Genomic DNA, 14,936 nt, shown 5'->3' on the forward strand with positions numbered 1-14,936 from the left:
AATTACAATTTTGTTATAAAATGTGCTCTTTCTCAAATTTCTTCAATATCTTCTCAAATTATTAACTTAAGGTTAATAATTTGTTTGAAATTTGTTTGATTCAGGAAAGTAATTATGCATGTCACATTTTATTGGTATAGCTTTAATTATTTTCAATTTATAAGCTTACTATGTTGTTTCCTCCACTTAACATTTTATTTAGTAAAGAAACTCAGTGCATTAATCATAAAAATTTTGCATATTCAAGAATTTTTCTCACTTCATCTTTTGTGTAACTTAAAGTGGCATGTAGATCCTTTTATTTCTGTGAAAAAGTAGTTCAATGTTAGAAGGCTGATTTAGGTTATATCTTACTTTTTGTAAGTGTACTTAATAGGAAGAGCTGTATGCTTTTGTTTTTTACATCAAAAGAATATCATGTTTGTTTTCATTATTATTACTAAAAATATGATCACTGAAAATAATTTAAGATGTCCTTGTATTCCTTTTTACTTTCTCTCTCTCTCTCTTTCTCTCTCTCTCTCTCTCTCTCTCTCTCTCTCTCTCTCTCTCTATATATATATATATATATATATATATATATATATATATACATAATTTATTAAATTACACATTGTAGGAAATTTATTATTTCAAGAATTCAGAATGATAGAGAATCCTTCACAAATTTTCATGTTGTCTTTAGGCAGGAGCCATACTAATATCTGTTTTATTTCAAATTTTGTTATGTGCTGGCATAGCAACACCTAACCTTTCTATTTACTCTTAGGGTATACATGACTGTCTCGCTTGTCTATATTGCAAAATTTCTGAATTGTATACTCTTATTTAATGAGTAGATGTGATGACTTTTAATATTTTTTATTAAAAGAAATATTTCAAAATACAAAATTTGAAATTTGTCAATTTGTTTATAACGTTTATTTGTCATCAATTTTTCACAAATTATATGTGATTAAAATCATTAATTTTATCTTTTATTGCTTCTATTCTTTGAGTTACAGTTAAAAATCTTCATGTTTGTAATCTCAGTTACTCTGGAATCTGAGGTTGAAGTGTTACAAGTTCAAGGTCAACCTGAAAAATTTTGAAAGACCCCATCTTGAATAAAAAGGGCTGTAGTTCAATGGTAAAGCACCCTTTGAGTTCAAACATCTACACTGAAAAAAAAAAAGAAAGAATTTTTTTCCTACTTTTGTAATTTTCGATAAATTACTCACATTTTCTTGTAACATTTGTGTGTACAATATGAAAATAATTTTGTTTATTATCATAATTATACCTTTATCCCAACACCAATTATTATTAAAAGTATATTTTTTCTTACTGGTATCTGATGCTAAATGTTTAATATAGTAAAGTTCTGTTTGAAAATACATTCACTTCCAGCATTTCCATTATGTTTTATTTATGCAGAAATATAAAAAATACACTTATTGGGCCAGCTAACCCAGCTCTCTTCCATGATTTTTCAGTGTTTCTTTATTTTTGTTTATGTCCTTCCACATAAACATTAAAAAGCACTTTTTTTTAACTCCATGAACAAAAAAACACAATAATGGTATTTTCATAGCAAGTATAAGAATTTATAAACTGAAAAATCTTATTGATATTTTTATCCAAGATTGGTTTTTAGTTTCCTTTTATGTGGAATTTTATCAAATTTTATAATTGATATTGTAGTTACCTCATAACTAGAATTTTAAAGGATTTTTTTTAAATTCTTCGGAATTTTTGAAGTTGTATTAGAATTGTCTTTAGATTATTGGCTTGTGAAAGCATTTGGAACTGGAGTCAAATCATTTTGCCATAACATGTCTTGATTTGAACTGCTTGTGAAAGTTTCCTCAGACTCATGATGTTCCTTTTTGATATGAATCTATAATTCTTATTTCATTTCAGAAAGAAATTTTCTATAAATACTTTATTCTTTGCTTTTCTTTTGCTTTTATTTTTGTCTTTCATAAATATACTGGAACTATTTTATCCTTTTTTCTACAATTTTGCCTCTCATTTTATGTCTTTCTATATTATTTTCTCTATTTAAATTTTAATTTTGCATTTTCTATTTCTTTTGTTATAAAATATGATATATATTCTTTTTCATTGCTTAGTTTGTCTTCATTTCTGAAATTATTTGAAATAGATTTATAAATCATTTCTGGCCTCTGAAATGAAACCTCTATTTTCAAACTCTCTTTCATTGACTTTTATTTTTTTATAGTTCAGATTTATTCTTTGTTTAGTGCATTATTTTATTTAGTTTATTTTGGAATATTAAACTAGGGATTTAAATTTTTGGTCAGGCGATCATGACATGTTGGTATCTCTTTGCTGTCTTCAAGAAGTTTATCTTATTCTTAATTTTTTTTTTGGTACCAGGGATTGAACTCAGGAAGAGTTAGCCACTGAGCCACATTCCCAACACATCTTTTTTCTTTTCTTTTAAATTAATTTATTATTATTATTATTATTATTATTATTATTATTATTATTATTATTTTGAGAGAGTCTTGTTAAGTTGTTCAGAACCAGGCTAAGTTTCTGAGGCTGGCTTTGAACTTAGGGTCCTCTTGCCTCAGGCTCCAGAGCTGCCCAACTGTTTGTAGTTTTCTTTTTACATATAATGAGTCTGCATGGAATTCAAACACATCCTATTATGCTATAAATTATGAGTTTTCTTATATTTTCAAAATTACCTTCTTGTGAATGAGAATTTTTTAAGACAGTTTTCAAACTTTGTAGCTTCCAAGCATTCTGTACCAAAGCACCAAATAGTTGAGATACATACTACCTGAGAACCTATTTGTTTTCCTTCTTTGTTGTTACTAGTATTTTCTGTCTTGGTCTGTCTCTCCCCAGCACTCTGTCATCTTTGTGTTGTTTAATTTGCATTCTATTCCCTAGGGTTCTATTTAGTATGGGCTTTCACCTTTCAAACACACAGCCTCAGCATAACATCCCTGAGGTCCTCTTGAACTCACCCATGAAAAGCAGACAACACAGCCCCCTCTGCTGCTGTTCAGCAATTTTTCTCAGATTGTTATACCTGATTCTACTACAGTATGTCTTCTCTTTCTTTCTGAATAAAAAACTTTTAGCAATTTCTGGGTTCATCAGCATGATAGCTATCAGAAATTATTTTGTCTTTTCTTTATTTTGTCTCATGTAGTTAATTTTATACGCAGGTGTTGTTTCTGTTGGTTGTTTGGCACAGCTCAGTGGAATTTTGGGATTTGAAAGGGTTCCTCTTCAGCTGATATTGTTTAGAACACTTTAAGTATGTTTTGCTATTTGTTAACTTATTTGTTTGTTTTTTTAACATTTTAGTTTCTATGTCTGCTTTCTTGGGAGATGCAGGAGATGTAAGAGTAAAACTGCCTTGCTATGCAGTAAATTTTTTGTCAATTTTTTCCTTTTATATATAAAAATGTTTCATTCCTTTCTCTTAAGTAAGAAGATGCAACAAATATATAGAGGTTTTATTGAGAGTTTTTGTATTAATCAGGGTACATTTACATATATGCTGTGTTTACAAAATAGATTCTGAAATCCCAGTGACATAACACAATTAAGGAATGTTTCTTACTTAAGGTCCAATGCTGATGGGTTGATTTCCTGTAACTAATGACTCAAGAATCATCTTGTCAGATCAGGAGCTTCTCAGCAGAGGAAGATTGTTTATGAGATTTTTGCAAAGACTTTTCTCATGTTATTTCTGCTCATATGGCTTTGTCAGAATTGGCCCAAATCTCACAATAAAGAATTGGAAAATATGGTGATCTTTGATAAGCAATAAAATACCTATGCTATATTCTCCCTTCTAGTTAAAAAACTTCACTTCCTCCTACCCACAGGTTTGTCTCCATTACGCTCTGACAATATTCAACTCCTCTCTGAGGGAGGCATCTGTCCCCTAAATTAGAAGCATTAAAATGAAAGCAGGTCCTACCTCTGACCATGATCAAATAAGTGCTACTGTACTTACTCTTTCAGGTAACAACTGAAAAATTACTAACAAAATCAAAACAAAACAAAAAAACCACAACAAAAACCCTATGTAGGCACCTCAGAGAGACACCGGGGAATCAACAATACAGGCTGAGTGCCCTTGCAAAAAGAGAAGCAAATGAAGTATGCCATTAGGGTGCACCCTGGATTTATCTTTGATAGCAATCTCAAAATCACAGGGAAGGTATACAGAACTCAAAAGAAAAGTGTGAAAATAAACAACATCATACCTTTTTGCTGCCCCGCTGGCTTGGGTTTCAGGAACAAGATGATAAGAAGGAAAGCACTAAAGGAAGGTGCCACAAGAAAGTATATAAAACTCTTTCTGCTCACCTCTCAATAAGCAGAGCTCAAGGATACCAAGCAGAGAACAGCAGAAGAGAACAACGGGAGAGTTGAGTAGAGATATAATAGTTCAAGGTCAGTCTAACATAAGGTACATGGTGAAGATCAGGCTTTTGGTTGAGAAATCAGAAAGGTCATGGTGCAGATAGGACTAGATCCTAGAATAAAGATCTATGTGGTAGGAGTAGGCTCCTGAGAATTAGAAAGCAACATCAACCAAGGTCTCTAAAAAGTGCCATCATCAATATGTGACATAAAATGCCAAATTACTATCAAAATGAATAACCAAGAACAAGTCATCAATAATAAATATATAAATCTTTCTCATAAGAACAGGCCCAGAATGATACAATTATTGTATTGTTGACTTTTCCAAATTCTGAAAAAAATGGTTGTTCATATTTTCTCATTATATACAAAGGTAAAGGTATGTATATCTCAACTCATGTATATCTCAACTCTTACAAGTGGGCTGGATTTTTCATATTGTAGTCCATGCCTTAAATTCAGAGTCATTTTTGTATCTCTGTTTTTATTGCCTGTCATTGATCAAATTGTGTCACCTCAAAAAATAATGTCAAAATCTTAATCCCTATTGCCTTAGAATGTGATTTGTTTGGAAGCTAAGGCAATAAAGATAAAATCAATTAAGTTAAGATTAGAACACAGGAGTAGTGCTCTTAGAAAAAGAGGAATAAATATTTAGAAGGCTATGGAGACAGTGATTAGAGTGATGCAGCTATAAGCCAAGTGATGCAGAGGGCTCACCACTGCCATCAGAAATGAGGCACAGAGACAAAAAAGTGTTTTACTCAAAGGGACCATGGGCCTACTGACACCTAGATTTCACATTTTTGCATCTAGAACTGTTATAATATAAATTGCACTTGTTTTAAGCAATTGGGTTTGTCCATTTAGGAAAATAGTACCTTGTTTTCATTCTTAACACTTTCCTTTGTTTTTAATTTGTAATCCTTCATTGTATAGTATATATTTTAATGGGAATTCTTTAATCACTTTTTTTTTACATAATGAGAAAGAATACCTTCATCTTTTCCTTCATCATCCATTCTACAGCATATAAATTTAAGATGTGGTTCATGCTTCCAGGTGACTTACTATCCTATAGATATCCTAAGACACATTGCATATCGTTAATGAGAAACATCAGACACTTAAGTTTTAAATTACTTCAGCAAACCATACCTCTGTAAGACACTGTTAGGCAAGGTAAATAATAAACATATAAAGTTTAAATCATGATTCAAGCTGAAGCTCAAAGAACGCATAGGAAGGATTTCAGCAGATGAAGGAGAGATTTCTGGAACAATGTAAATTGAGCTATATTATGAAGCTAGGGAAATACTGGATGCATCAAAGTCATGAAAACAATTCTAAAGAAAGGTCTATATTTTTTGAACATTAGTAGAATGAAAGAATCTCAAGGAGAGTAATCTAGAGATCCTGTGCAAAATTAATTAGAGATAGAAAAAAAGAAATCACAGAAGATAGTAAAGGGAAGAGTGTTAAAGTTATTTTAGAAAACTGATTATACAAGGCTGGGGTTGTGGCTAAGTAGTAAAGCACTCACCTAGCACATGTGAGGCCCTGGGTTTGATCCTCAGCACCACACATAATTTTTTTAAAGGGTATTGTGTCCAACTAAAACTAAAAAAATAAGTAAATATTTAAAAAAAGAAAGAAAACTGGTTATAAAATACAAATCTCTGTTTTTAGGGCCCTAAATAAATGCTACTGAACTAAGAGCATCTGCTAAGTTTTCTGCACTTTTTTTGAAATCCTGATTTTCCTTTGCAGTTTAATTTATCTCTTTCATCTCAGTTGGATTGGAGCCCTTGATGTCTCTTTCAGGTATCTTTTCACTGATAATGAAAGATTTCTAATCTTGGAAGACTTTGAGTAAACTTTGATTGCTAAAAGCACTTAACATTCATGCATATGTGTGTATTTATAATTGTCACTACTAAAACTTACATTAAGAGAATGCCAACCTTGAAATTTACAGATATTAATTTTCTGGATGTGATAATTTTTCAGACTGTAGTGGCATCCTCACCATTTTTCTTTTCTTGAGAGTAGTCTAGCTAATAGTGATGAGATAGGTAAATTTTCCTCTTTCTTGATATTTTTGTCCATTGAATTTTACTTTTATTGTCCAAACTTTCCCTTTTAGAAAATGTACCTTTTTTTCTACAGATTTCAAAGGTACTTCTGATAGTGTAATTGATTTTGAGGATTCCATGACCGGCTAATTTTATTTAGATTGAAATTTGTAATTTGAGATGTCATCCAAATTGCAGTATCATCAATATAATAGGGCATTTTTTTTGAAAATCCATCATCTTCGTTCTTAAACAGTTGCATTTTTGTAGACATTTTCATTTTGAAAAAAAAATATAAAATTGAAGTTTTTACATAAAATATGAGTTTCTAATGAACAGTTCTTTGAGCTAGTTATGCAAATTTAACTCAGAGAAAATAAGCATGGAGGGTTGAAATGAAAGGCCCTTAATTTCCTAAATACACAAATTTAAATTATAATTAATGTAACAGTATAAACTAATATATATTGTAAGTTTTAGAATTACATTATATTTCTTTATACCTGTGTAATATTAGATGAAAAATTTACTTTTATTCTCTATGTAGAGTTCCTCATTAATATTTTTTTACCAAGTGTGTAAAAAAAACACTCTTAGGTTAAATAAATTTGTCTTTGTATTTGCCAATCATCTATCTCAGAAAATATAGTGACATTAACATTTGAAAATGTAACTAGAATATTTCCTTTGCTAGAAGATAAAATATTAAAGGCAGAGATGATACAATATTTTAATAGGCATTAGGATCGCCATAATTTTGCTAAATTATCTGTTTGGGTAGGTGCTTAATAAATATGTGTCAAGTGAATACATGAATTATTTATATTACATTAATTATTTGTTATCCTTGAATTTGTTTCAAATGAAGGACAATAACCTCTATTAATTTAATTTAATATAAACATTTGACTTAATGAATTTACAGTTATCTCTGAATTTTAAGGAAACTGCATCAATTTAAAATTCTTCCTGTTAAAATAAGTACATGTGTTTCATGGAACTCTTCTTAAATCTCTTTTGTAGATGTTCCAATCAAGATTGGCATTCGAAAATGCTTATGAAAAGCTCTGATTGATCTATAATCATCTTATTCATTTAGATTTTGATTAGCAATTTCTAACTTTTTTCTTTAAAAGTGACAGTTTCAATGGGATTATGATTTAAAATTATAGTGGAGGAGAGTTTTGAGTGTTGATATGTTCTTACAATAACTTGATGGTATTGTGGTTGAATATATCTTAATGTTCTTACAATAACTTGATGGTATTGTGGATGAATATATCTTGTTTTGATTCACAATGTATGAATAAAAGGACATTCATAGGTAGGAAAAACTTTCATGTGGTTTCCTGTCAAAATGATCACTGAAGAGCACCTGTTTGACAAGATTATACTTTAGTATTTTTGTAAAATATCAAGTTAAAACAGTATCTCTTAGCCACAGGGGTACATTAGAATTGCTTGAGGAGCTTTTCAACAACACACTGGACTTCAGGGCAGAAATGACACTCAGCCATGCATAATTGAAAATTTTGCTCAGGTTCTTAATATGCACAGACCCATTAGAACTACTAGAGTATTGGCACACAATGCATGCACTAGAGACAGATAAGAATGATTTATGCTACAATACACATTTGCAAAAATTCTTATGACATAAATCCTGTTGTTTCTTGGTTGTTACTGTGGTTATGTTAATAATGCCAACAATCAACAAACTTTGGTGATGCTGGATGTTGTTTTATTTATAATAAATGAGAAAGAGCCAAACTTGAACAACATTTGGAATATCAGTTAACATTAAGAGTTTGGAAATTTTATACATACATGCATGTATGTGTATGTAGACATTTGTGTACATACTTATATGCATATGTTGTGCATGATCTCTTTATTGTCTGAAGTTTTTCTCCTCACTTTCCCTTAGAAATTTTATGATTGTTTTTGGGCTTGTGCCTTCTACTTCTAACCTCCTGAATTTGGTTTCTTCTTTATTTCAAGGAAGTTCTTCCTTCACAGTGGTATTGAACATCCTTCTGTTTAGAAATGCATTTGACCAAATTAACTAATACTATTTCTTTCAAAAGCATAACTCCCTTCAAAGTAGGTCCTTACATACACAGTCAGTATGCAGTGCAGACTGCAGCAGGCTTTGAGGGCAGATCCTTACTTGGACCCAAGTCTGTCATTGTTAGGCTGAACATAGAAGAATCCAGCATCCACATATTTTTTAACTGATATCCTTACTCTACAGTAGCACACATAGTTAGTCAGTGACTTATGAAGTAAGACACATCTTTCTTATGATGACTCAAATCTGAGAGAAATAGAATGGGAAAGAGGTAGGAGAGTGATACGGATGTAGAGCGATACAGCTACACGAGATCAAAAACAACAAGACAATAGTGCTCAGCATTCCCATGTTTAGTGTGAAAATGGATAAGCCTCTTCTACAAAACTGTGTACTCTTTTCTAATTGAGAATTGTTCTCCTTTTGGACATCACCATGCATATATGCTGGTGTCCAAAAGAAAAACAAATACAATTCTTGAAAATGTGTTATGTTATGAAACATTACAATAATAAGTAAGTTTTGTGAATACAAATAGAGTAATAATAATTTTTTTTGCCTTGAAGAAATGTAAAAAATTGGATCATGAAAATGAACATATATAGATAGACAGGAAAGATTATACCCACAACCTTGGTGGACTTAATGTTCTCCTCAACTTGAGGAACTTCAAATAGATGTCTTCCTGACTCTAGGCCTTTAAGATCCCTTTTCTTAGAATGTCTACTTTAGAAAACTTGCGATTAAAATTATGTCTTGATTTCTTTGAGAGGTAAATCTTTTTAAAAGCTCTTGCCAGTTTTCCAACCTTAAAGTGTCTTGTTTAAGGACCTCAGAGGCATCCCTTTGAAATGGAATCAAGAAAGATAGGGCCCCTAAAAATAGGAGTCTTGCTCCAATTTATGAAACTATCTTCTGTTCAGAAGAGAGGAGATTTTTTTTCCCCTTTTGGGTGAGACCAATTAGCAAACACAGATTACCTAATGATCTGCCCACCCAGACATGAAAATATTCTCTAGCTCTTTCTCTTTAATTGATTTGGGCTAAAATTTAGTTCTATTCTCTTTCTGCTATTGTGATAGTTTTGAATAAAGTCTTTGTTACCTTTTTGCAAATTTATCCTGTATGATTTTTTGCTTTAATATTCCTTTTTTGCTTCACCCCCAACACCACATATTTTTCCATACTGCTATTTGTGTTAGAATCCATAAAGTGAAAGATGCCAGGATTTTACAAAAGCATTTTGTTATTAGCATTATATGTAGTTCTAAGACTCTATGAACAGGATAGTTAATATCTTAAAAGTCAGGCATTAGTAGAGTCCCAGGGGAGTAAGAAAGAAGCCCTTGCTTCTGAGGTGGCCATCTTTTTTCCAGAGCTACCCTAAAGACTATTACATTATTTTATGAGCAGAATGTACAATTTTCTGTATTTTTAAAAACTGGATTCTAAAGATTTATCTGTACTTCTTTATCAATTTTTTTTTGCAAATGAATCATAATCAATTCCCCAGAATTATCTGTCCTAATATAAATGAAAGTGCTCATGTTTGGGTAACATATTTAGTCAACAATTTCTAGAGGTGGAAAATTCACACAACAATCACCGAAATTATAGACATCGTGATGAAAATCAAAGCCTTCTGTTATAGTTGGCATTCATTTTTTTTAAATGTCTGCTTTGTTCTATTTTGGTTAAACAAATTTTTTCAAACTTTCTGCTTATTTATTTCCTATTCTTATTTTTCTGAAATTGGAAGAACTTCTGATCTTACAGTTGTTTGAAGGTTAAGTGGAAGGAAACTACTTAGATACTTATGTGAGAGGAAAAAAATCAGCTCTTCAAAGTTCCTGAACAAAGAAGAAAGCTAAAGTTAAGGAACAATTCTGTATAAAATAACAAATATTTTGTTTGTTATTTACTTTCTCAAATTTAAATTTCCATATTAATGTAGACTTTTTTCCTTCTTTCATACAAGAAAACAAATAAAATAATTTTCCCCAATATAATGCATACTTGTGCTCAAGCTCACACACATGCGCTCACACACCATGGCAATAAGTAATGAGGGTAATAAAAACTACCTTGAGGCATAGACTCTTGAAATATTGAAAAAAGAATATGGTTACATTGAAACATATGAAAAGAACTGTAAATCATATTATAGTTTTGCTACTTATTAATTTTTTTGCCTGAGTAAAATTTTTAATTTCTATGAGCTTTAGTATGAATGGAAATAATGATTTTTGATTTACTAACATAAGATAATAGTTTTACAAATAAAATGCAATAACTCCATAATGAAAATTCATTATGAAAGGCAAATCCCTATAAAACTGAAGATAGCAATGTCATAAAAAGTACTACACTAGTGCTGGATTTTGTAAATATTAAGTCAGGTACTGATTGAACCATGTTGATATTTCAAAGTCTAATGACTGACAATAATCAATTTAAGATGAAGTAGCTCAAAATGTCAAAAAAGCTCTAGGCATCACACAATGGATGCCTATAAACAGCCAAGTTCATGTGTATTTATTTACCTGAGATTTTCATTTATAAAGTTAAGTGCTTTAGTACTTTACTAAATCTCTGAGACTTCAAACTATATGTTGTAGGTTTTATTATAGCACGGTGTTTAACTTTGTTAATTATAATGAAGTAAAAGTTGACAGCAGTGATGGTCATATGAAGATATATTTTCTTCCAATATTGACTTAAGTCAACATTGTTATCATAAGAAAAGGTTAAATGGTTTATATTTTAATTACACAAAATGTATTTTAATATATATATATATATATATATATATATATATAAAGCAAATAAAAAATCTAAATAAAAGTTTTATACAAAAATAATTAATAAATATTTTCACTTCTTTGTGCCATATATTTGTATGTAGACATATATGTATACCTCGTATAATGGAAAAGCTGTTAATCACAGTCTTTTAAAAACTATTTTTTATCACTTAATGCCTTTATTTCAAGATCAATGAAATGGAATGTAGAATCACATTATAATATAAATTTTCCATATGGATTTAGAAAGTGAATATGAAACCGTTTCAAATTTTGAAAAAAAGAGGTAATGCACTATTTTAATACTTGAAATTCAAGCCGGGCATGGTGGCACATACCTGTAATCCCAGAAGCTCAAGAGGCTAAGGCAGGAGGATTGTGAGTTCAAAGCCAACCTCAGCAAATTTTTGAGGCCCTAAGAAACTCAGTGAGACCCTTTATTTAAATAAAATACAAAAAAAAAGGTTGGGAATGTGGGCTCAGTGGTTAAGTGCCCCTGGTTCAATCACCTCAAAAAAAAAATTCAAGTCTGGCTCATGGTATACATAAACAAAACAAAATATAAAATAAATGCTAACCTTTATATAATATTAAAATGTTAGATGAATGACAATTCAAAGTTAAAAATAAACACATAAAATTATTAGAGGAAAACATTGGAGAATTTAATTTTATATTTACTTGACATGAGGAAACACTTTCTAAGCAGTTTCTAAATTTTGTTTTCAAAAAGAAAACAATGAATTGAAATATAATAAATAGGAAATTCTCACTTGAAGGTTTTCACAAAAATAAGTAACTGTGAAAAATATTTAATCTATTTTGCAAAAGCACTTTCTTAGAAATCTCTAAATAAAATGCTAAACAATTCAAAGTCCAAAGCACAAGAACATGTTGTTCAGAGAATAGTAAAATTATATAGATTAAAAACATACAAATTCTTTGAACACATACTGTTAGTTAAAACATAACACTGTATGATGGACTTCTCAGTTATGACAATGAACTTAGGTTTAGCATATGACATGTCACTAAATTCATAGGGAGACAGGTATTCAAAAAATGTTGAAAAAAGTGTTTCCACATTTATATGCACTACACTTGCAACCTCAAAATTCTACTTATGCTGACTTATTCTAGAGATGGGTCTTTGTAATTGTACAAAAAAATTGAGAAAACATTTATCATTACTTCATAATAAGTAATAACAAAAGATGGCATTAAAAAAATCATTGATATATACAATTGACAGGTTAAACAGTGCAATAAAACCTCATAAAATTGGGTAGCATATTGCACAGTTGTTTTGATTTCTTTTGAAGAATCAGGTGGATAAATATGGATGATATGAATAATCGGCTATGTATGCAGAAAAAAGGAATAGTGGAAAAAATACCTTATAGTGCATGTCCCCAGTGTACAAAAATTGTAAACACATGAAGTATTGCACATTAGTCTTCATATATGAAAAACATTTCTGGAAGACATTTAAAAGAAACAGAGTTAGCAGAGTTTATTTTTGGAAAATGTTACCAGTGATGCAAAGTAAAAGGGAAAAGCTCTTAATTGAAAAGTCTTTTGAATTGTTTGATGTGTTTCTTTTTCAATAAAACTCTGTTTATGGCCTCCTGTGTTTAAAACACAATGGTAGATAAAAAGTGTAAGTAATAAAGTGTATAAAAATGAAACACATAATCTCTTTTGCTTAAAAATATTCTGTTAGACATCTTCAAAAGGTTATGTCTTCTATAGATTAAAGGAAACTATAATAATCAAATCAAAAAAATCTGAGCCTTTTGTATTTGACCTTTTGTATTACTGATATTTATAAGCCCAGGCCAAATTTTATGGCAATTTATGTTCAGAGAAATATAAGAACTCTGCTACAATATAAGGGATCTTTACAGAAATACTCCTTTCCTATATTCAGAATGAATTGTTCTGTGACTTCAAATTTCATCCTTCATGTTTTTACTTTATTAAATTCATAATAAGGTGTCAATAGTCTTAGCTTAACTGCCCAGATTCATTCTTTATTTACATATACATTCCTAGATATATCACACAGTTGGTGGAAAGGTTTCCACTTTAGGTCTTTTATGCATGCTTTCTCTTGCACTTTGTCCTTTGAATCTTCTTAAAGTGTCAAAAAAATCCTACCCCAAGACCCTACCTATCTGGTTACATTGCAAAGGTTTCAAAATATTGATATAAAGCTTCCTGGATAGAGGATGTACTAATGACCCACTTCAAATTGGTTTCACTTTTTAAACTCTAGTGCAAATCATTTCATATGGATGTTTTCTTTCTTTGTGCTATATAATTTACTAAAGATTGATAAATGATGACAATTTTAGAAAATAATTGTACATATTTCATGCAGATACTGTGTGTTATATATTCCCACAGAGTGCCTGGTGAAAAAAGGAATAAATAGGTGAATTTAGGCTTCTTCATCTTTTCACATTGTTTAGATAGATAGTTATGTTTGGGGGTTTGTTGCTTGTTAATACAAAAAATCATTCAACTTTTAATCATAATTCAATCAGATTCTATAATTAATGTTATATTTGTGTGTTACAAATTTTAATCCTTTTGAGGGTTATGGCAATTTAAAGAGATAGGTGAATCATCTCTTCCATTTTACTAACCTAGATATTGAGGCTCAGAAGTTTGAGAAAGAACAATATTTGTAATTTTGGGGGAATGGTATCCTCAAATCATTGTTTCAACACCTATTTAACCTTAGTGTTTTCTCCTAAGGAGATTTTGTTTGTTTGTTTGTTAATTTTGTCAATTTTCCTAGCATATGACAGTGTATTATTCATATTATAGTTAATGCATTGTTTAAAATAAGGTGTTGTTGAAGTAGTTAAAATAATTGAGTTTCCCACAGGATTTATCTTTTAATTAATTTTCCTATTAACATTAGCAATTGGTGTTATTTGTAACAGTGATTTTCTAGATATCTTAGAAAGACAATGTAATCTAATCAAAAGTGTTTAGAAGAGATATAAGTTACTGTAAAGTAGGATGAGGGTATGTGAAGGCCCACTGATGAGCATCTCCTATGCTGGGCGCACCTCTGGCACCAGATATCCAGTAGAAGACCAGATAGCCAAGGTCTTGGCCTTCAAAATAAAATCTAAATGGAGAATGTATAATATACTGGAAACCAGGTAGTGAAAATACAATTTTATATTTGGAAAAATGCTAAGAAATTTATGGTTTGGAAATTAGCTATTTCAGATATGACACACAGAGATGGAAAAGATGAACACAGAGAAGTAAAAAAAAAACAAATGATGGAAGGATTTGTTGATCCACTTATTGTTTGAGCAGAGACAAATCCATTCTTGTTTTTTTGTTTTTGTTTTTTTTTTTTTTTTTTTAAAGATGATTCTGCCTATTGTATGGTGAGTAGAGTGTGTGAGTTTGGATTGTGCTAGAAATGTGTAAGTTCAAGAACCAGGCAAGAGGCTCTTGCGGTCTCTGCTGAAAAAAAGATATTAGCTGGAATGAAGGAAAAAGTGATATATTAGTAATAATTTATTAGATTCTGATTTTGCTAAAGGGTCCTGA

At 30.4% G+C, this 14,936-nt stretch overlaps 1 pseudogene; it reads right to left on the bottom strand.

Annotated features, from left to right (window-relative positions):
- Nucleotides 1-644: 644 nt before the first annotated feature.
- Nucleotides 645-745, bottom strand: LOC120885970 (U6 spliceosomal RNA; annotated as a pseudogene).
- Nucleotides 746-14,936: the final 14,191 nt, after the last annotated feature.

The sequence above is a fragment of the Ictidomys tridecemlineatus genome, chromosome 6 (assembly GCF_052094955.1).
Source record: "Ictidomys tridecemlineatus isolate mIctTri1 chromosome 6, mIctTri1.hap1, whole genome shotgun sequence".
Taxonomy (NCBI): domain Eukaryota; kingdom Metazoa; phylum Chordata; class Mammalia; order Rodentia; family Sciuridae; genus Ictidomys; species Ictidomys tridecemlineatus.